Source organism: Humulus lupulus, unplaced genomic scaffold (genome assembly GCF_963169125.1).
Source record: "Humulus lupulus unplaced genomic scaffold, drHumLupu1.1 SCAFFOLD_444, whole genome shotgun sequence".
Taxonomy (NCBI): Eukaryota; Viridiplantae; Streptophyta; class Magnoliopsida; order Rosales; family Cannabaceae; genus Humulus; species Humulus lupulus.
Window position 1 is genome coordinate 1 of NW_026908862.1, and position 16,474 is coordinate 16,474.

At 44.0% G+C, this 16,474-nt stretch overlaps 48 non-coding genes and 1 pseudogene across 48 annotated transcripts; all 49 read left to right on the forward strand.

The window, feature by feature from the left end:
- On the forward strand, positions 1-107 carry LOC133812486 (5S ribosomal RNA; annotated as a pseudogene; the record flags this gene model as incomplete).
- A 220-nt stretch (positions 108-327) lies between these two features.
- On the forward strand, positions 328-446 carry LOC133812492 (5S ribosomal RNA). Its single transcript, XR_009883934.1, has one exon. It is a non-coding gene; the product is annotated as a 5S ribosomal RNA (ribosomal RNA).
- Positions 447-667: 221 nt separating this feature from the next.
- Positions 668-786, forward strand: LOC133812504 (5S ribosomal RNA). Its single transcript, XR_009883945.1, has one exon. It is a non-coding gene; the product is annotated as a 5S ribosomal RNA (ribosomal RNA).
- Positions 787-1,007: 221 nt separating this feature from the next.
- On the forward strand, positions 1,008-1,126 carry LOC133812516 (5S ribosomal RNA). Its single transcript, XR_009883956.1, has one exon. It is a non-coding gene; the product is annotated as a 5S ribosomal RNA (ribosomal RNA).
- A 220-nt stretch (positions 1,127-1,346) lies between these two features.
- LOC133812527 (5S ribosomal RNA) lies at positions 1,347-1,465 on the forward strand. Its single transcript, XR_009883967.1, has one exon. It is a non-coding gene; the product is annotated as a 5S ribosomal RNA (ribosomal RNA).
- Positions 1,466-1,685: 220 nt separating this feature from the next.
- On the forward strand, positions 1,686-1,804 carry LOC133812432 (5S ribosomal RNA). Its single transcript, XR_009883878.1, has one exon. It is a non-coding gene; the product is annotated as a 5S ribosomal RNA (ribosomal RNA).
- A 219-nt stretch (positions 1,805-2,023) lies between these two features.
- Positions 2,024-2,142, forward strand: LOC133812443 (5S ribosomal RNA). The gene has a single exon (XR_009883889.1). It is a non-coding gene; the product is annotated as a 5S ribosomal RNA (ribosomal RNA).
- Positions 2,143-2,362: 220 nt separating this feature from the next.
- On the forward strand, positions 2,363-2,481 carry LOC133812455 (5S ribosomal RNA). The gene has a single exon (XR_009883900.1). It is a non-coding gene; the product is annotated as a 5S ribosomal RNA (ribosomal RNA).
- A 220-nt stretch (positions 2,482-2,701) lies between these two features.
- On the forward strand, positions 2,702-2,820 carry LOC133812467 (5S ribosomal RNA). Its single transcript, XR_009883911.1, has one exon. It is a non-coding gene; the product is annotated as a 5S ribosomal RNA (ribosomal RNA).
- A 221-nt stretch (positions 2,821-3,041) lies between these two features.
- LOC133812478 (5S ribosomal RNA) lies at positions 3,042-3,160 on the forward strand. The gene has a single exon (XR_009883922.1). It is a non-coding gene; the product is annotated as a 5S ribosomal RNA (ribosomal RNA).
- Positions 3,161-3,381: 221 nt separating this feature from the next.
- Positions 3,382-3,500, forward strand: LOC133812487 (5S ribosomal RNA). Its single transcript, XR_009883929.1, has one exon. It is a non-coding gene; the product is annotated as a 5S ribosomal RNA (ribosomal RNA).
- Positions 3,501-3,720: 220 nt separating this feature from the next.
- Positions 3,721-3,839, forward strand: LOC133812488 (5S ribosomal RNA). Its single transcript, XR_009883930.1, has one exon. It is a non-coding gene; the product is annotated as a 5S ribosomal RNA (ribosomal RNA).
- A 220-nt stretch (positions 3,840-4,059) lies between these two features.
- LOC133812489 (5S ribosomal RNA) lies at positions 4,060-4,178 on the forward strand. The gene has a single exon (XR_009883931.1). It is a non-coding gene; the product is annotated as a 5S ribosomal RNA (ribosomal RNA).
- A 219-nt stretch (positions 4,179-4,397) lies between these two features.
- Positions 4,398-4,516, forward strand: LOC133812490 (5S ribosomal RNA). Its single transcript, XR_009883932.1, has one exon. It is a non-coding gene; the product is annotated as a 5S ribosomal RNA (ribosomal RNA).
- Positions 4,517-4,736: 220 nt separating this feature from the next.
- On the forward strand, positions 4,737-4,855 carry LOC133812491 (5S ribosomal RNA). The gene has a single exon (XR_009883933.1). It is a non-coding gene; the product is annotated as a 5S ribosomal RNA (ribosomal RNA).
- A 220-nt stretch (positions 4,856-5,075) lies between these two features.
- LOC133812493 (5S ribosomal RNA) lies at positions 5,076-5,194 on the forward strand. The gene has a single exon (XR_009883935.1). It is a non-coding gene; the product is annotated as a 5S ribosomal RNA (ribosomal RNA).
- A 220-nt stretch (positions 5,195-5,414) lies between these two features.
- On the forward strand, positions 5,415-5,533 carry LOC133812494 (5S ribosomal RNA). The gene has a single exon (XR_009883936.1). It is a non-coding gene; the product is annotated as a 5S ribosomal RNA (ribosomal RNA).
- A 220-nt stretch (positions 5,534-5,753) lies between these two features.
- LOC133812496 (5S ribosomal RNA) lies at positions 5,754-5,872 on the forward strand. Its single transcript, XR_009883937.1, has one exon. It is a non-coding gene; the product is annotated as a 5S ribosomal RNA (ribosomal RNA).
- Positions 5,873-6,093: 221 nt separating this feature from the next.
- On the forward strand, positions 6,094-6,212 carry LOC133812497 (5S ribosomal RNA). The gene has a single exon (XR_009883938.1). It is a non-coding gene; the product is annotated as a 5S ribosomal RNA (ribosomal RNA).
- Positions 6,213-6,432: 220 nt separating this feature from the next.
- Positions 6,433-6,551, forward strand: LOC133812498 (5S ribosomal RNA). The gene has a single exon (XR_009883939.1). It is a non-coding gene; the product is annotated as a 5S ribosomal RNA (ribosomal RNA).
- A 220-nt stretch (positions 6,552-6,771) lies between these two features.
- LOC133812499 (5S ribosomal RNA) lies at positions 6,772-6,890 on the forward strand. The gene has a single exon (XR_009883940.1). It is a non-coding gene; the product is annotated as a 5S ribosomal RNA (ribosomal RNA).
- A 220-nt stretch (positions 6,891-7,110) lies between these two features.
- Positions 7,111-7,229, forward strand: LOC133812500 (5S ribosomal RNA). The gene has a single exon (XR_009883941.1). It is a non-coding gene; the product is annotated as a 5S ribosomal RNA (ribosomal RNA).
- Positions 7,230-7,449: 220 nt separating this feature from the next.
- On the forward strand, positions 7,450-7,568 carry LOC133812501 (5S ribosomal RNA). Its single transcript, XR_009883942.1, has one exon. It is a non-coding gene; the product is annotated as a 5S ribosomal RNA (ribosomal RNA).
- A 220-nt stretch (positions 7,569-7,788) lies between these two features.
- Positions 7,789-7,907, forward strand: LOC133812502 (5S ribosomal RNA). Its single transcript, XR_009883943.1, has one exon. It is a non-coding gene; the product is annotated as a 5S ribosomal RNA (ribosomal RNA).
- Positions 7,908-8,127: 220 nt separating this feature from the next.
- On the forward strand, positions 8,128-8,246 carry LOC133812503 (5S ribosomal RNA). The gene has a single exon (XR_009883944.1). It is a non-coding gene; the product is annotated as a 5S ribosomal RNA (ribosomal RNA).
- Positions 8,247-8,466: 220 nt separating this feature from the next.
- On the forward strand, positions 8,467-8,585 carry LOC133812505 (5S ribosomal RNA). Its single transcript, XR_009883946.1, has one exon. It is a non-coding gene; the product is annotated as a 5S ribosomal RNA (ribosomal RNA).
- A 220-nt stretch (positions 8,586-8,805) lies between these two features.
- LOC133812506 (5S ribosomal RNA) lies at positions 8,806-8,924 on the forward strand. Its single transcript, XR_009883947.1, has one exon. It is a non-coding gene; the product is annotated as a 5S ribosomal RNA (ribosomal RNA).
- A 220-nt stretch (positions 8,925-9,144) lies between these two features.
- LOC133812507 (5S ribosomal RNA) lies at positions 9,145-9,263 on the forward strand. Its single transcript, XR_009883948.1, has one exon. It is a non-coding gene; the product is annotated as a 5S ribosomal RNA (ribosomal RNA).
- Positions 9,264-9,484: 221 nt separating this feature from the next.
- On the forward strand, positions 9,485-9,603 carry LOC133812508 (5S ribosomal RNA). Its single transcript, XR_009883949.1, has one exon. It is a non-coding gene; the product is annotated as a 5S ribosomal RNA (ribosomal RNA).
- Positions 9,604-9,824: 221 nt separating this feature from the next.
- LOC133812509 (5S ribosomal RNA) lies at positions 9,825-9,943 on the forward strand. The gene has a single exon (XR_009883950.1). It is a non-coding gene; the product is annotated as a 5S ribosomal RNA (ribosomal RNA).
- A 220-nt stretch (positions 9,944-10,163) lies between these two features.
- Positions 10,164-10,282, forward strand: LOC133812510 (5S ribosomal RNA). Its single transcript, XR_009883951.1, has one exon. It is a non-coding gene; the product is annotated as a 5S ribosomal RNA (ribosomal RNA).
- Positions 10,283-10,503: 221 nt separating this feature from the next.
- Positions 10,504-10,622, forward strand: LOC133812512 (5S ribosomal RNA). The gene has a single exon (XR_009883952.1). It is a non-coding gene; the product is annotated as a 5S ribosomal RNA (ribosomal RNA).
- Positions 10,623-10,842: 220 nt separating this feature from the next.
- Positions 10,843-10,961, forward strand: LOC133812513 (5S ribosomal RNA). The gene has a single exon (XR_009883953.1). It is a non-coding gene; the product is annotated as a 5S ribosomal RNA (ribosomal RNA).
- A 220-nt stretch (positions 10,962-11,181) lies between these two features.
- LOC133812514 (5S ribosomal RNA) lies at positions 11,182-11,300 on the forward strand. The gene has a single exon (XR_009883954.1). It is a non-coding gene; the product is annotated as a 5S ribosomal RNA (ribosomal RNA).
- A 220-nt stretch (positions 11,301-11,520) lies between these two features.
- Positions 11,521-11,639, forward strand: LOC133812515 (5S ribosomal RNA). The gene has a single exon (XR_009883955.1). It is a non-coding gene; the product is annotated as a 5S ribosomal RNA (ribosomal RNA).
- A 220-nt stretch (positions 11,640-11,859) lies between these two features.
- On the forward strand, positions 11,860-11,978 carry LOC133812517 (5S ribosomal RNA). Its single transcript, XR_009883957.1, has one exon. It is a non-coding gene; the product is annotated as a 5S ribosomal RNA (ribosomal RNA).
- A 221-nt stretch (positions 11,979-12,199) lies between these two features.
- Positions 12,200-12,318, forward strand: LOC133812518 (5S ribosomal RNA). Its single transcript, XR_009883958.1, has one exon. It is a non-coding gene; the product is annotated as a 5S ribosomal RNA (ribosomal RNA).
- A 221-nt stretch (positions 12,319-12,539) lies between these two features.
- LOC133812519 (5S ribosomal RNA) lies at positions 12,540-12,658 on the forward strand. The gene has a single exon (XR_009883959.1). It is a non-coding gene; the product is annotated as a 5S ribosomal RNA (ribosomal RNA).
- Positions 12,659-12,878: 220 nt separating this feature from the next.
- LOC133812520 (5S ribosomal RNA) lies at positions 12,879-12,997 on the forward strand. Its single transcript, XR_009883960.1, has one exon. It is a non-coding gene; the product is annotated as a 5S ribosomal RNA (ribosomal RNA).
- Positions 12,998-13,217: 220 nt separating this feature from the next.
- LOC133812521 (5S ribosomal RNA) lies at positions 13,218-13,336 on the forward strand. Its single transcript, XR_009883961.1, has one exon. It is a non-coding gene; the product is annotated as a 5S ribosomal RNA (ribosomal RNA).
- Positions 13,337-13,556: 220 nt separating this feature from the next.
- On the forward strand, positions 13,557-13,675 carry LOC133812522 (5S ribosomal RNA). Its single transcript, XR_009883962.1, has one exon. It is a non-coding gene; the product is annotated as a 5S ribosomal RNA (ribosomal RNA).
- A 220-nt stretch (positions 13,676-13,895) lies between these two features.
- LOC133812523 (5S ribosomal RNA) lies at positions 13,896-14,014 on the forward strand. Its single transcript, XR_009883963.1, has one exon. It is a non-coding gene; the product is annotated as a 5S ribosomal RNA (ribosomal RNA).
- A 220-nt stretch (positions 14,015-14,234) lies between these two features.
- Positions 14,235-14,353, forward strand: LOC133812524 (5S ribosomal RNA). Its single transcript, XR_009883964.1, has one exon. It is a non-coding gene; the product is annotated as a 5S ribosomal RNA (ribosomal RNA).
- A 221-nt stretch (positions 14,354-14,574) lies between these two features.
- LOC133812525 (5S ribosomal RNA) lies at positions 14,575-14,693 on the forward strand. Its single transcript, XR_009883965.1, has one exon. It is a non-coding gene; the product is annotated as a 5S ribosomal RNA (ribosomal RNA).
- Positions 14,694-14,913: 220 nt separating this feature from the next.
- Positions 14,914-15,032, forward strand: LOC133812526 (5S ribosomal RNA). The gene has a single exon (XR_009883966.1). It is a non-coding gene; the product is annotated as a 5S ribosomal RNA (ribosomal RNA).
- Positions 15,033-15,252: 220 nt separating this feature from the next.
- On the forward strand, positions 15,253-15,371 carry LOC133812528 (5S ribosomal RNA). Its single transcript, XR_009883968.1, has one exon. It is a non-coding gene; the product is annotated as a 5S ribosomal RNA (ribosomal RNA).
- A 220-nt stretch (positions 15,372-15,591) lies between these two features.
- LOC133812483 (5S ribosomal RNA) lies at positions 15,592-15,710 on the forward strand. The gene has a single exon (XR_009883926.1). It is a non-coding gene; the product is annotated as a 5S ribosomal RNA (ribosomal RNA).
- Positions 15,711-15,930: 220 nt separating this feature from the next.
- On the forward strand, positions 15,931-16,049 carry LOC133812529 (5S ribosomal RNA). Its single transcript, XR_009883969.1, has one exon. It is a non-coding gene; the product is annotated as a 5S ribosomal RNA (ribosomal RNA).
- Positions 16,050-16,269: 220 nt separating this feature from the next.
- LOC133812530 (5S ribosomal RNA) lies at positions 16,270-16,388 on the forward strand. Its single transcript, XR_009883970.1, has one exon. It is a non-coding gene; the product is annotated as a 5S ribosomal RNA (ribosomal RNA).
- The last annotated feature ends 86 nt before the right edge of the window (positions 16,389-16,474 follow it).

Genomic DNA, 16,474 nt, shown 5'->3' on the forward strand with positions numbered 1-16,474 from the left:
ACCAGCACTAATGCACCGGATCCCATCAGAACTCCGCAGTTAAGCGTGCTTGGGCGAGAGTAGTACTAGGATGGGTGACCTCCTGGGAAGTCCTCGTGTTGCACCCCTGAAAACATCATTTTTTTTTTCCCTTTAAAAATCCACCTACGGCTCAAAAGTTTGTATTTTTTGTTTTAAATCTTTAAAAACTCATTTATTTCGTTTTCCTTGAGGGGTTAATACCGTGGTCACTAACAAGCAGCGAATAAGAAGTTCCTAGTCAATCCGGGGGAGAAAAGGGAGGACACACGCGCTCGCTATAAATGAATATTGCGGAACAAACATTCCGGGTGCGATCATACCAGCACTAATGCACCGGATCCCATCAGAACTCCGCAGTTAAGCGTGCTTGGGCGAGAGTAGTACTAGGATGGGTGACCTCCTGGGAAGTCCTCGTGTTGCACCCCTGAAGACATCATTTTTTTTTTTCCCTTTAAAAATCCACCTACGGCTCAAAAGTTTGTATTTTTTGTTTTAAATCTTTAAAAACTCATTTATTTCGTTTTCCTTGAGGGATTAATACCGTGGTCACTAACAAGCAGCGAATAAGAAGTTCCTAGTCAATCCGGGGGAGAAAAGGGAGGACACACGCGCTCGCTATAAATGAATATTGCGGACCAAACATTCCGGGTGCGATCATACCAGCACTAATGCACCGGATCCCATCAGAACTCCGCAGTTAAGCGTGCTTGGGCGAGAGTAGTACTAGGATGGGTGACCTCCTGGGAAGTCCTCGTGTTGCACCCCTGAAGACATCATTTTTTTTTTTCCCTTTAAAAATCCACCTACGGCTCAAAAGTTTGTATTTTTTGTTTTAAATCTTTAAAAACTCATTTATTTCGTTTTCCTTGAGGGATTAATACCGTGGTCACTAACAAGCAGCGAATAAGAAGTTCCTAGTCAATCCGGGGGAGAAAAGGGAGGACACACGCGCTCGCTATAAATGAATATTGCGGAACAAACATTCCGGGTGCGATCATACCAGCACTAATGCACCGGATCCCATCAGAACTCCGCAGTTAAGCGTGCTTGGGCGAGAGTAGTACTAGGATGGGTGACCTCCTGGGAAGTCCTCGTGTTGCACCCCTGAAAACATCATTTTTTTTTTCCCTTTAAAAATCCACCTACGGCTCAAAAGTTTGTATTTTTTGTTTTAAATCTTTAAAAACTCATTTATTTCGTTTTCCTTGAGGGGTTAATACCGTGGTCACTAACAAGCAGCGAATAAGAAGTTCCTAGTCAATCCGGGGGAGAAAAGGGAGGACACACGCGCTCGCTATAAATGAATATTGCGGAACAAACATTCCGGGTGCGATCATACCAGCACTAATGCACCGGATCCCATCAGAACTCCGCAGTTAAGCGTGCTTGGGCGAGAGTAGTACTAGGATGGGTGACCTCCTGGGAAGTCCTCGTGTTGCACCCCTGAAAACATCATTTTTTTTTTCCCTTTAAAAATCCACCTACGGCTCAAAAGTTTGTATTTTTTGTTTTAAATCTTTAAAAACTCATTTATTTCGTTTTCCTTGAGGGGTTAATACCGTGGTCACTAACAAGAAGCGAATAAGAAGTTCCTAGTCAATCCGGGGGAGAAAAGGGAGGACACACGCGCTCGCTATAAATGAATATTGCGGACCAAACATTCCGGGTGCGATCATACCAGCACTAATGCACCGGATCCCATCAGAACTCCGCAGTTAAGCGTGCTTGGGCGAGAGTAGTACTAGGATGGGTGACCTCCTGGGAAGTCCTCGTGTTGCACCCCTGAAAACATCATTTTTTTTTCCCTTTAAAAATCCACCTACGGCTCAAAAGTTTGTATTTTTTGTTTTAAATCTTTAAAAACTCATTTATTTCGTTTTCCTTGAGGGGTTAATACCGTGGTCACTAACAAGCAGCGAATAAGAAGTTCCTAGTCAATCCGGGGGAGAAAAGGGAGGACACACGCGCTCGCTATAAATGAATATTGCGGACCAAACATTCCGGGTGCGATCATACCAGCACTAATGCACCGGATCCCATCAGAACTCCGCAGTTAAGCGTGCTTGGGCGAGAGTAGTACTAGGATGGGTGACCTCCTGGGAAGTCCTCGTGTTGCACCCCTGAAAACATCATTTTTTTTTTCCCTTTAAAAATCCACCTACGGCTCAAAAGTTTGTATTTTTTGTTTTAAATCTTTAAAAACTCATTTATTTCGTTTTCCTTGAGGGGTTAATACCGTGGTCACTAACAAGCAGCGAATAAGAAGTTCCTAGTCAATCCGGGGGAGAAAAGGGAGGACACACGCGCTCGCTATAAATGAATATTGAGGAACAAACATTCCGGGTGCGATCATACCAGCACTAATGCACCGGATCCCATCAGAACTCCGCAGTTAAGCGTGCTTGGGCGAGAGTAGTACTAGGATGGGTGACCTCCTGGGAAGTCCTCGTGTTGCACCCCTGAAAACATCATTTTTTTTTTCCCTTTAAAAATCCACCTACGGCTCAAAAGTTTGTATTTTTTGTTTTAAATCTTTAAAAACTCATTTATTTCGTTTTCCTTGAGGGGTTAATACCGTGGTCACTAACAAGCAGCGAATAAGAAGTTCCTAGTCAATCCGGGGGAGAAAAGGGAGGACACACGCGCTCGCTATAAATGAATATTGCGGAACAAACATTCCGGGTGCGATCATACCAGCACTAATGCACCGGATCCCATCAGAACTCCGCAGTTAAGCGTGCTTGGGCGAGAGTAGTACTAGGATGGGTGACCTCCTGGGAAGTCCTCGTGTTGCACCCCTGAAGACATCATTTTTTTTTTTCCCTTTAAAAATCCACCTACGGCTCAAAAGTTTGTATTTTTTGTTTTAAATCTTTAAAAACTCATTTATTTCGTTTTCCTTGAGGGATTAATACCGTGGTCACTAACAAGCAGCGAATAAGAAGTTCCTAGTCAATCCGGGGGAGAAAAGGGAGGACACACGCGCTCGCTATAAATGAATATTGCGGACCAAACATTCCGGGTGCGATCATACCAGCACTAATGCACCGGATCCCATCAGAACTCCGCAGTTAAGCGTGCTTGGGCGAGAGTAGTACTAGGATGGGTGACCTCCTGGGAAGTCCTCGTGTTGCACCCCTGAAGACATCATTTTTTTTTTTCCCTTTAAAAATCCACCTACGGCTCAAAAGTTTGTATTTTTTGTTTTAAATCTTTAAAAACTCATTTATTTCGTTTTCCTTGAGGGATTAATACCGTGGTCACTAACAAGCAGCGAATAAGAAGTTCCTAGTCAATCCGGGGGAGAAAAGGGAGGACACACGCGCTCGCTATAAATGAATATTGCGGAACAAACATTCCGGGTGCGATCATACCAGCACTAATGCACCGGATCCCATCAGAACTCCGCAGTTAAGCGTGCTTGGGCGAGAGTAGTACTAGGATGGGTGACCTCCTGGGAAGTCCTCGTGTTGCACCCCTGAAAACATCATTTTTTTTTTCCCTTTAAAAATCCACCTACGGCTCAAAAGTTTGTATTTTTTGTTTTAAATCTTTAAAAACTCATTTATTTCGTTTTCCTTGAGGGGTTAATACCGTGGTCACTAACAAGCAGCGAATAAGAAGTTCCTAGTCAATCCGGGGGAGAAAAGGGAGGACACACGCGCTCGCTATAAATGAATATTGCGGAACAAACATTCCGGGTGCGATCATACCAGCACTAATGCACCGGATCCCATCAGAACTCCGCAGTTAAGCGTGCTTGGGCGAGAGTAGTACTAGGATGGGTGACCTCCTGGGAAGTCCTCGTGTTGCACCCCTGAAAACATCATTTTTTTTTTCCCTTTAAAAATCCACCTACGGCTCAAAAGTTTGTATTTTTTGTTTTAAATCTTTAAAAACTCATTTATTTCGTTTTCCTTGAGGGGTTAATACCGTGGTCACTAACAAGAAGCGAATAAGAAGTTCCTAGTCAATCCGGGGGAGAAAAGGGAGGACACACGCGCTCGCTATAAATGAATATTGCGGACCAAACATTCCGGGTGCGATCATACCAGCACTAATGCACCGGATCCCATCAGAACTCCGCAGTTAAGCGTGCTTGGGCGAGAGTAGTACTAGGATGGGTGACCTCCTGGGAAGTCCTCGTGTTGCACCCCTGAAAACATCATTTTTTTTTCCCTTTAAAAATCCACCTACGGCTCAAAAGTTTGTATTTTTTGTTTTAAATCTTTAAAAACTCATTTATTTCGTTTTCCTTGAGGGGTTAATACCGTGGTCACTAACAAGCAGCGAATAAGAAGTTCCTAGTCAATCCGGGGGAGAAAAGGGAGGACACACGCGCTCGCTATAAATGAATATTGCGGACCAAACATTCCGGGTGCGATCATACCAGCACTAATGCACCGGATCCCATCAGAACTCCGCAGTTAAGCGTGCTTGGGCGAGAGTAGTACTAGGATGGGTGACCTCCTGGGAAGTCCTCGTGTTGCACCCCTGAAAACATCATTTTTTTTTTCCCTTTAAAAATCCACCTACGGCTCAAAAGTTTGTATTTTTTGTTTTAAATCTTTAAAAACTCATTTATTTCGTTTTCCTTGAGGGGTTAATACCGTGGTCACTAACAAGCAGCGAATAAGAAGTTCCTAGTCAATCCGGGGGAGAAAAGGGAGGACACACGCGCTCGCTATAAATGAATATTGCGGAACAAACATTCCGGGTGCGATCATACCAGCACTAATGCACCGGATCCCATCAGAACTCCGCAGTTAAGCGTGCTTGGGCGAGAGTAGTACTAGGATGGGTGACCTCCTGGGAAGTCCTCGTGTTGCACCCCTGAAGACATCATTTTTTTTTTCCCTTTAAAAATCCACCTACGGCTCAAAAGTTTGTATTTTTTGTTTTAAATCTTTAAAAACTCATTTATTTCGTTTTCCTTGAGGGGTTAATACCGTGGTCACTAACAAGCAGCGAATAAGAAGTTCCTAGTCAATCCGGGGGAGAAAAGGGAGGACACACGCGCTCGCTATAAATGAATATTGCGGACCAAACATTCCGGGTGCGATCATACCAGCACTAATGCACCGGATCCCATCAGAACTCCGCAGTTAAGCGTGCTTGGGCGAGAGTAGTACTAGGATGGGTGACCTCCTGGGAAGTCCTCGTGTTGCACCCCTGAAAACATCATTTTTTTTTTCCCTTTAAAAATCCACCTACGGCTCAAAAGTTTGTATTTTTTGTTTTAAATCTTTAAAAACTCATTTATTTCGTTTTCCTTGAGGGGTTAATACCGTGGTCACTAACAAGCAGCGAATAAGAAGTTCCTAGTCAATCCGGGGGAGAAAAGGGAGGACACACGCGCTCGCTATAAATGAATATTGCGGAACAAACATTCCGGGTGCGATCATACCAGCACTAATGCACCGGATCCCATCAGAACTCCGCAGTTAAGCGTGCTTGGGCGAGAGTAGTACTAGGATGGGTGACCTCCTGGGAAGTCCTCGTGTTGCACCCCTGAAAACATCATTTTTTTTTTCCCTTTAAAAATCCACCTACGGCTCAAAAGTTTGTATTTTTTGTTTTAAATCTTTAAAAACTCATTTATTTCGTTTTCCTTGAGGGGTTAATACCGTGGTCACTAACAAGCAGCGAATAAGAAGTTCCTAGTCAATCCGGGGGAGAAAAGGGAGGACACACGCGCTCGCTATAAATGAATATTGCGGAACAAACATTCCGGGTGCGATCATACCAGCACTAATGCACCGGATCCCATCAGAACTCCGCAGTTAAGCGTGCTTGGGCGAGAGTAGTACTAGGATGGGTGACCTCCTGGGAAGTCCTCGTGTTGCACCCCTGAAGACATCATTTTTTTTTTTCCCTTTAAAAATCCACCTACGGCTCAAAAGTTTGTATTTTTTGTTTTAAATCTTTAAAAACTCATTTATTTCGTTTTCCTTGAGGGGTTAATACCGTGGTCACTAACAAGCAGCGAATAAGAAGTTCCTAGTCAATCCGGGGGAGAAAAGGGAGGACACACGCGCTCGCTATAAATGAATATTGCGGAACAAACATTCCGGGTGCGATCATACCAGCACTAATGCACCGGATCCCATCAGAACTCCGCAGTTAAGCGTGCTTGGGCGAGAGTAGTACTAGGATGGGTGACCTCCTGGGAAGTCCTCGTGTTGCACCCCTGAAAACATCATTTTTTTTTTCCCTTTAAAAATCCACCTACGGCTCAAAAGTTTGTATTTTTTGTTTTAAATCTTTAAAAACTCATTTATTTCGTTTTCCTTGAGGGGTTAATACCGTGGTCACTAACAAGCAGCGAATAAGAAGTTCCTAGTCAATCCGGGGGAGAAAAGGGAGGACACACGCGCTCGCTATAAATGAATATTGCGGAACAAACATTCCGGGTGCGATCATACCAGCACTAATGCACCGGATCCCATCAGAACTCCGCAGTTAAGCGTGCTTGGGCGAGAGTAGTACTAGGATGGGTGACCTCCTGGGAAGTCCTCGTGTTGCACCCCTGAAAACATCATTTTTTTTTTCCCTTTAAAAATCCACCTACGGCTCAAAAGTTTGTATTTTTTGTTTTAAATCTTTAAAAACTCATTTATTTCGTTTTCCTTGAGGGGTTAATACCGTGGTCACTAACAAGCAGCGAATAAGAAGTTCCTAGTCAATCCGGGGGAGAAAAGGGAGGACACACGCGCTCGCTATAAATGAATATTGCGGAACAAACATTCCGGGTGCGATCATACCAGCACTAATGCACCGGATCCCATCAGAACTCCGCAGTTAAGCGTGCTTGGGCGAGAGTAGTACTAGGATGGGTGACCTCCTGGGAAGTCCTCGTGTTGCACCCCTGAAAACATCATTTTTTTTTTCCCTTTAAAAATCCACCTACGGCTCAAAAGTTTGTATTTTTTGTTTTAAATCTTTAAAAACTCATTTATTTCGTTTTCCTTGAGGGGTTAATACCGTGGTCACTAACAAGCAGCGAATAAGAAGTTCCTAGTCAATCCGGGGGAGAAAAGGGAGGACACACGCGCTCGCTATAAATGAATATTGCGGAACAAACATTCCGGGTGCGATCATACCAGCACTAATGCACCGGATCCCATCAGAACTCCGCAGTTAAGCGTGCTTGGGCGAGAGTAGTACTAGGATGGGTGACCTCCTGGGAAGTCCTCGTGTTGCACCCCTGAAAACATCATTTTTTTTTTCCCTTTAAAAATCCACCTACGGCTCAAAAGTTTGTATTTTTTGTTTTAAATCTTTAAAAACTCATTTATTTCGTTTTCCTTGAGGGGTTAATACCGTGGTCACTAACAAGCAGCGAATAAGAAGTTCCTAGTCAATCCGGGGGAGAAAAGGGAGGACACACGCGCTCGCTATAAATGAATATTGCGGACCAAACATTCCGGGTGCGATCATACCAGCACTAATGCACCGGATCCCATCAGAACTCCGCAGTTAAGCGTGCTTGGGCGAGAGTAGTACTAGGATGGGTGACCTCCTGGGAAGTCCTCGTGTTGCACCCCTGAAAACATCATTTTTTTTTTCCCTTTAAAAATCCACCTACGGCTCAAAAGTTTGTATTTTTTGTTTTAAATCTTTAAAAACTCATTTATTTCGTTTTCCTTGAGGGGTTAATACCGTGGTCACTAACAAGCAGCGAATAAGAAGTTCCTAGTCAATCCGGGGGAGAAAAGGGAGGACACACGCGCTCGCTATAAATGAATATTGCGGAACAAACATTCCGGGTGCGATCATACCAGCACTAATGCACCGGATCCCATCAGAACTCCGCAGTTAAGCGTGCTTGGGCGAGAGTAGTACTAGGATGGGTGACCTCCTGGGAAGTCCTCGTGTTGCACCCCTGAAAACATCATTTTTTTTTTCCCTTTAAAAATCCACCTACGGCTCAAAAGTTTGTATTTTTTGTTTTAAATCTTTAAAAACTCATTTATTTCGTTTTCCTTGAGGGGTTAATACCGTGGTCACTAACAAGCAGCGAATAAGAAGTTCCTAGTCAATCCGGGGGAGAAAAGGGAGGACACACGCGCTCGCTATAAATGAATATTGCGGAACAAACATTCCGGGTGCGATCATACCAGCACTAATGCACCGGATCCCATCAGAACTCCGCAGTTAAGCGTGCTTGGGCGAGAGTAGTACTAGGATGGGTGACCTCCTGGGAAGTCCTCGTGTTGCACCCCTGAAGACATCATTTTTTTTTTCCCTTTAAAAATCCACCTACGGCTCAAAAGTTTGTATTTTTTGTTTTAAATCTTTAAAAACTCATTTATTTCGTTTTCCTTGAGGGGTTAATACCGTGGTCACTAACAAGCAGCGAATAAGAAGTTCCTAGTCAATCCGGGGGAGAAAAGGGAGGACACACGCGCTCGCTATAAATGAATATTGCGGACCAAACATTCCGGGTGCGATCATACCAGCACTAATGCACCGGATCCCATCAGAACTCCGCAGTTAAGCGTGCTTGGGCGAGAGTAGTACTAGGATGGGTGACCTCCTGGGAAGTCCTCGTGTTGCACCCCTGAAAACATCATTTTTTTTTTCCCTTTAAAAATCCACCTACGGCTCAAAAGTTTGTATTTTTTGTTTTAAATCTTTAAAAACTCATTTATTTCGTTTTCCTTGAGGGGTTAATACCGTGGTCACTAACAAGCAGCGAATAAGAAGTTCCTAGTCAATCCGGGGGAGAAAAGGGAGGACACACGCGCTCGCTATAAATGAATATTGCGGAACAAACATTCCGGGTGCGATCATACCAGCACTAATGCACCGGATCCCATCAGAACTCCGCAGTTAAGCGTGCTTGGGCGAGAGTAGTACTAGGATGGGTGACCTCCTGGGAAGTCCTCGTGTTGCACCCCTGAAAACATCATTTTTTTTTTCCCTTTAAAAATCCACCTACGGCTCAAAAGTTTGTATTTTTTGTTTTAAATCTTTAAAAACTCATTTATTTCGTTTTCCTTGAGGGGTTAATACCGTGGTCACTAACAAGCAGCGAATAAGAAGTTCCTAGTCAATCCGGGGGAGAAAAGGGAGGACACACGCGCTCGCTATAAATGAATATTGCGGAACAAACATTCCGGGTGCGATCATACCAGCACTAATGCACCGGATCCCATCAGAACTCCGCAGTTAAGCGTGCTTGGGCGAGAGTAGTACTAGGATGGGTGACCTCCTGGGAAGTCCTCGTGTTGCACCCCTGAAGACATCATTTTTTTTTTTCCCTTTAAAAATCCACCTACGGCTCAAAAGTTTGTATTTTTTGTTTTAAATCTTTAAAAACTCATTTATTTCGTTTTCCTTGAGGGGTTAATACCGTGGTCACTAACAAGCAGCGAATAAGAAGTTCCTAGTCAATCCGGGGGAGAAAAGGGAGGACACACGCGCTCGCTATAAATGAATATTGCGGAACAAACATTCCGGGTGCGATCATACCAGCACTAATGCACCGGATCCCATCAGAACTCCGCAGTTAAGCGTGCTTGGGCGAGAGTAGTACTAGGATGGGTGACCTCCTGGGAAGTCCTCGTGTTGCACCCCTGAAAACATCATTTTTTTTTTTCCCTTTAAAAATCCACCTACGGCTCAAAAGTTTGTATTTTTTGTTTTAAATCTTTAAAAACTCATTTATTTCGTTTTCCTTGAGGGGTTAATACCGTGGTCACTAACAAGCAGCGAATAAGAAGTTCCTAGTCAATCCGGGGGAGAAAAGGGAGGACACACGCGCTCCCTATAAATGAATATTGCGGAACAAACATTCCGGGTGCGATCATACCAGCACTAATGCACCGGATCCCATCAGAACTCCGCAGTTAAGCGTGCTTGGGCGAGAGTAGTACTAGGATGGGTGACCTCCTGGGAAGTCCTCGTGTTGCACCCCTGAAAACATCATTTTTTTTTTCCCTTTAAAAATCCACCTACGGCTCAAAAGTTTGTATTTTTTGTTTTAAATCTTTAAAAACTCATTTATTTCGTTTTCCTTGAGGGGTTAATACCGTGGTCACTAACAAGCAGCGAATAAGAAGTTCCTAGTCAATCCGGGGGAGAAAAGGGAGGACACACGCGCTCGCTATAAATGAATATTGCGGAACAAACATTCCGGGTGCGATCATACCAGCACTAATGCACCGGATCCCATCAGAACTCCGCAGTTAAGCGTGCTTGGGCGAGAGTAGTACTAGGATGGGTGACCTCCTGGGAAGTCCTCGTGTTGCACCCCTGAAAACATCATTTTTTTTTTTCCCTTTAAAAATCCATTTACGGCTCAAAAGTTTGTATTTTTTGTTTTAAATCTTTAAAAACTCATTTATTTCGTTTTCCTTGAGGGGTTAATACCGTGGTCACTAACAAGCAGCGAATAAGAAGTTCCTAGTCAATCCGGGGGAGAAAAGGGAGGACACACGCGCTCGCTATAAATGAATATTGCGGAACAAACATTCCGGGTGCGATCATACCAGCACTAATGCACCGGATCCCATCAGAACTCCGCAGTTAAGCGTGCTTGGGCGAGAGTAGTACTAGGATGGGTGACCTCCTGGGAAGTCCTCGTGTTGCACCCCTGAAAACATCATTTTTTTTTTCCCTTTAAAAATCCACCTACGGCTCAAAAGTTTGTATTTTTTGTTTTAAATCTTTAAAAACTCATTTATTTCGTTTTCCTTGAGGGGTTAATACCGTGGTCACTAACAAGCAGCGAATAAGAAGTTCCTAGTCAATCCGGGGGAGAAAAGGGAGGACACACGCGCTCGCTATAAATGAATATTGCGGAACAAACATTCCGGGTGCGATCATACCAGCACTAATGCACCGGATCCCATCAGAACTCCGCAGTTAAGCGTGCTTGGGCGAGAGTAGTACTAGGATGGGTGACCTCCTGGGAAGTCCTCGTGTTGCACCCCTGAAAACATCATTTTTTTTTTCCCTTTAAAAATCCACCTACGGCTCAAAAGTTTGTATTTTTTGTTTTAAATCTTTAAAAACTCATTTATTTCGTTTTCCTTGAGGGGTTAATACCGTGGTCACTAACAAGCAGCGAATAAGAAGTTCCTAGTCAATCCGGGGGAGAAAAGGGAGGACACACGCGCTCGCTATAAATGAATATTGCGGACCAAACATTCCGGGTGCGATCATACCAGCACTAATGCACCGGATCCCATCAGAACTCCGCAGTTAAGCGTGCTTGGGCGAGAGTAGTACTAGGATGGGTGACCTCCTGGGAAGTCCTCGTGTTGCACCCCTGAAAACATCATTTTTTTTTTCCCTTTAAAAATCCACCTACGGCTCAAAAGTTTGTATTTTTTGTTTTAAATCTTTAAAAACTCATTTATTTCGTTTTCCTTGAGGGGTTAATACCGGGGTCACTAACAAGCAGCGAATAAGAAGTTCCTAGTCAATCCGGGGGAGAAAAGGGAGGACACACGCGCTCGCTATAAATGAATATTGCGGACCAAACATTCCGGGTGCGATCATACCAGCACTAATGCACCGGATCCCATCAGAACTCCGCAGTTAAGCGTGCTTGGGCGAGAGTAGTACTAGGATGGGTGACCTCCTGGGAAGTCCTCGTGTTGCACCCCTGAAAACATCATTTTTTTTTTCCCTTTAAAAATCCACCTACGGCTCAAAAGTTTGTATTTTTTGTTTTAAATCTTTAAAAACTCATTTATTTCGTTTTCCTTGAGGGGTTAATACCGTGGTCACTAACAAGCAGCGAATAAGAAGTTCCTAGTCAATCCGGGGGAGAAAAGGGAGGACACACGCGCTCGCTATAAATGAATATTGCGGACCAAACATTCCGGGTGCGATCATACCAGCACTAATGCACCGGATCCCATCAGAACTCCGCAGTTAAGCGTGCTTGGGCGAGAGTAGTACTAGGATGGGTGACCTCCTGGGAAGTCCTCGTGTTGCACCCCTGAAGACATCATTTTTTTTTTTCCCTTTAAAAATCCACCTACGGCTCAAAAGTTTGTATTTTTTGTTTTAAATCTTTAAAAACTCATTTATTTCGTTTTCCTTGAGGGGTTAATACCGTGGTCACTAACAAGCAGCGAATAAGAAGTTCCTAGTCAATCCGGGGGAGAAAAGGGAGGACACACGCGCTCGCTATAAATGAATATTGCGGAACAAACATTCCGGGTGCGATCATACCAGCACTAATGCACCGGATCCCATCAGAACTCCGCAGTTAAGCGTGCTTGGGCGAGAGTAGTACTAGGATGGGTGACCTCCTGGGAAGTCCTCGTGTTGCACCCCTGAAGACATCATTTTTTTTTTTCCCTTTAAAAATCCACCTACGGCTCAAAAGTTTGTATTTTTTGTTTTAAATCTTTAAAAACTCATTTATTTCGTTTTCCTTGAGGGGTTAATACCGTGGTCACTAACAAGCAGCGAATAAGAAGTTCCTAGTCAATCCGGGGGAGAAAAGGGAGGACACACGCGCTCGCTATAAATGAATATTGCGGACCAAACATTCCGGGTGCGATCATACCAGCACTAATGCACCGGATCCCATCAGAACTCCGCAGTTAAGCGTGCTTGGGCGAGAGTAGTACTAGGATGGGTGACCTCCTGGGAAGTCCTCGTGTTGCACCCCTGAAAACATCATTTTTTTTTTCCCTTTAAAAATCCACCTACGGCTCAAAAGTTTGTATTTTTTGTTTTAAATCTTTAAAAACTCATTTATTTCGTTTTCCTTGAGGGGTTAATACCGTGGTCACTAACAAGCAGCGAATAAGAAGTTCCTAGTCAATCCGGGGGAGAAAAGGGAGGACACACGCGCTCGCTATAAATGAATATTGCGGAACAAACATTCCGGGTGCGATCATACCAGCACTAATGCACCGGATCCCATCAGAACTCCGCAGTTAAGCGTGCTTGGGCGAGAGTAGTACTAGGATGGGTGACCTCCTGGGAAGTCCTCGTGTTGCACCCCTGAAAACATCATTTTTTTTTTCCCTTTAAAAATCCACCTACGGCTCAAAAGTTTGTATTTTTTGTTTTAAATCTTTAAAAACTCATTTATTTCGTTTTCCTTGAGGGGTTAATACCGTGGTCACTAACAAGCAGCGAATAAGAAGTTCCTAGTCAATCCGGGGGAGAAAAGGGAGGACACACGCGCTCGCTATAAATGAATATTGCGGACCAAACATTCCGGGTGCGATCATACCAGCACTAATGCACCGGATCCCATCAGAACTCCGCAGTTAAGCGTGCTTGGGCGAGAGTAGTACTAGGATGGGTGACCTCCTGGGAAGTCCTCGTGTTGCACCCCTGAAGACATCATTTTTTTTTTCCCTTTAAAAATCCACCTACGGCTCAAAAGTTTGTATTTTTTGTTTTAAATCTTTAAAAACTCATTTATTTCGTTTTCCTTGAGGGATTAATACCGTGGTCACTAACAAGCAGCGAATAAGAAGTTCCTAGTCAATCCGGGGGAGAAAAGGGAGGACACACGCGCTCGCTATAAATGAATATTGCGGACCAAACATTCCGGGTGCGATCATACCAGCACTAATGCACCGGATCCCATCAGAACTCCGCAGTTAAGCGTGCTTGGGCGAGAGTAGTACTAGGATGGGTGACCTCCTGGGAAGTCCTCGTGTTGCACCCCTGAAAACATCATTTTTTTTTTCCCTTTAAAAATCCACCTACGGCTCAAAAGTTTGTATTTTTTGTTTTAAATCTTTAAAAACTCATTTATTTCGTTTTCCTTGAGGGGTTAATACCGTGGTCACTAACAAGCAGCGAATAAGAAGTTCCTAGTCAATCCGGGGGAGAAAAGGGAGGACACACGCGCTCGCTATAAATGAATATTGCGGAACAAACATTCCGGGTGCGATCATACCAGCACTAATGCACCGGATCCCATCAGAACTCCGCAGTTAAGCGTGCTTGGGCGAGAGTAGTACTAGGATGGGTGACCTCCTGGGAAGTCCTCGTGTTGCACCCCTGAAGACATCATTTTTTTTTTCCCTTTAAAAATCCACCTACGGCTCAAAAGTTTGTATTTTTTGTTTTAAATCTTTAAAAACTCATTTATTTCGTTTTCCTTGAGGGGTTAATACCGTGGTCACTAACAAGCAGCGAATAAGAAGTTCCTAGTCAATCCGGGGGAGAAAAGGGAGGACACACGCGCTCGCTATAAATGAATATTGCGGAACAAACATTCCGGGTGCGATCATACCAGCACTAATGCACCGGATCCCATCAGAACTCCGCAGTTAAGCGTGCTTGGGCGAGAGTAGTACTAGGATGGGTGACCTCCTGGGAAGTCCTCGTGTTGCACCCCTGAAAACATCATTTTTTTTTTTCCCTTTAAAAATCCACCTACGGCTCAAAAGTTTGTATTTTTTGTTTTAAATCTTTAAAAACTCATTTATTTCGTTTTCCTTGAGGGGTTAATACCGTGGTCACTAACAAGCAGCGAATAAGAAGTTCCTAGTCAATCCGGGGGAGAAAAGGGAGGACACACGCGCTCGCTATAAATGAATATTGCGGAACAAACATTCCGGGTGCGATCATACCAGCACTAATGCACCGGATCCCATCAGAACTCCGCAGTTAAGCGTGCTTGGGCGAGAGTAGTACTAGGATGGGTGACCTCCTGGGAAGTCCTCGTGTTGCACCCCTGAAAACATCATTTTTTTTTTCCCTTTAAAAATCCACCTACGGCTCAAAAGTTTGTATTTTTTGTTTTAAATCTTTAAAAACTCATTTATTTCGTTTTCCTTGAGGGGTTAATACCGTGGTCACTAACAAGCAGCGAATAAGAAGTTCCTAGTCAATCCGGGGGAGAAAAGGGAGGACACACGCGCTCGCTATAAATGAATATTGCGGAACAAACATTCCGGGTGCGATCATACCAGCACTAATGCACCGGATCCCATCAGAACTCCGCAGTTAAGCGTGCTTGGGCGAGAGTAGTACTAGGATGGGTGACCTCCTGGGAAGTCCTCGTGTTGCACCCCTGAAAACATCATTTTTTTTTTCCCTTTAAAAATCCACCTACGGCTCAAAAGTTTGTATTTTTTGTTTTAAATCTTTAAAAACTCATTTATTTCGTTTTCCTTGAGGGGTTAATACCGTGGTCACTAACAAGCAGCGAATAAGAAGTTCCTAGTCAATCCGGGGGAGAAAAGGGAGGACACACGCGCTCGCTATAAATGAATATTGCGGAACAAACATTCCGGGTGCGATCATACCAGCACTAATGCACCGGATCCCATCAGAACTCCGCAGTTAAGCGTGCTTGGGCGAGAGTAGTACTAGGATGGGTGACCTCCTGGGAAGTCCTCGTGTTGCACCCCTGAAAACATCATTTTTTTTTTCCCTTTAAAAATCCACCTACGGCTCAAAAGTTTGTATTTTTTGTTTTAAATCTTTAAAAACTCATATATTTCGTTTTCCTTGAGGGGTTAATACCGTGGTCACTAACAAGCAGCGAATAAGAAGTTCCTAGTCAATCCGGGGGAGAAAAGGGAGGACACACGCGCTCGCTATAAATGAATATTGCGGACCAAACATTCCGGGTGCGATCATACCAGCACTAATGCACCGGATCCCATCAGAACTCCGCAGTTAAGCGTGCTTGGGCGAGAGTAGTACTAGGATGGGTGAACTCCTGGGAAGTCCTCGTGTTGCACCCCTGAAAACATCATTTTTTTTTTCCCTTTAAAAATCCACCTACGGCTCAAAAGTTTGTATTTTTTGTTTTAAATCTTTAAAAACTCATTTATTTCGTTTTCCTTGAGGGGTTAATACCGTGGTCACTAACAAGCAGCGAATAAGAAGTTCCTAGTCAATCCGGGGGAGAAAAGGGAGGACACACGCGCTCGCTATAAATGAATATTGCGGACCAAACATTCCGGGTGCGATCATACCAGCACTAATGCACCGGATCCCATCAGAACTCCGCAGTTAAGCGTGCTTGGGCGAGAGTAGTACTAGGATGGGTGACCTCCTGGGAAGTCCTCGTGTTGCACCCCTGAAAACATCATTTTTTTTTTCCCTTTAAAAATCCACCTACGGCTCAAAAGTTTGTATTTTTTGTTTTAAATCTTTAAAAACTCATTTATTTCGTTTTCCTTGAGGGATTAATACCGTGGTCACTAACAAGCAGCGAATAAGAAGTTCCTAGTCAATCCGGGGGAGAAAAGGGAGGACACACGCGCTCGCTATAAATGAATATTGCGGACCAAACATTCCGGGTGCGATCATACCAGCACTAATGCACCGGATCCCATCAGAACTCCGCAGTTAAGCGTGCTTGGGCGAGAGTAGTACTAGGATGGGTGACCTCCTGGGAAGTCCTCGTGTTGCACCCCTGAAAACATCATTTTTTTTTTCCCTTTAAAAATCCACCTACGGCTCAAAAGTTTGTATTTTTTGTTTTAAATCTTTAAAAACTCAT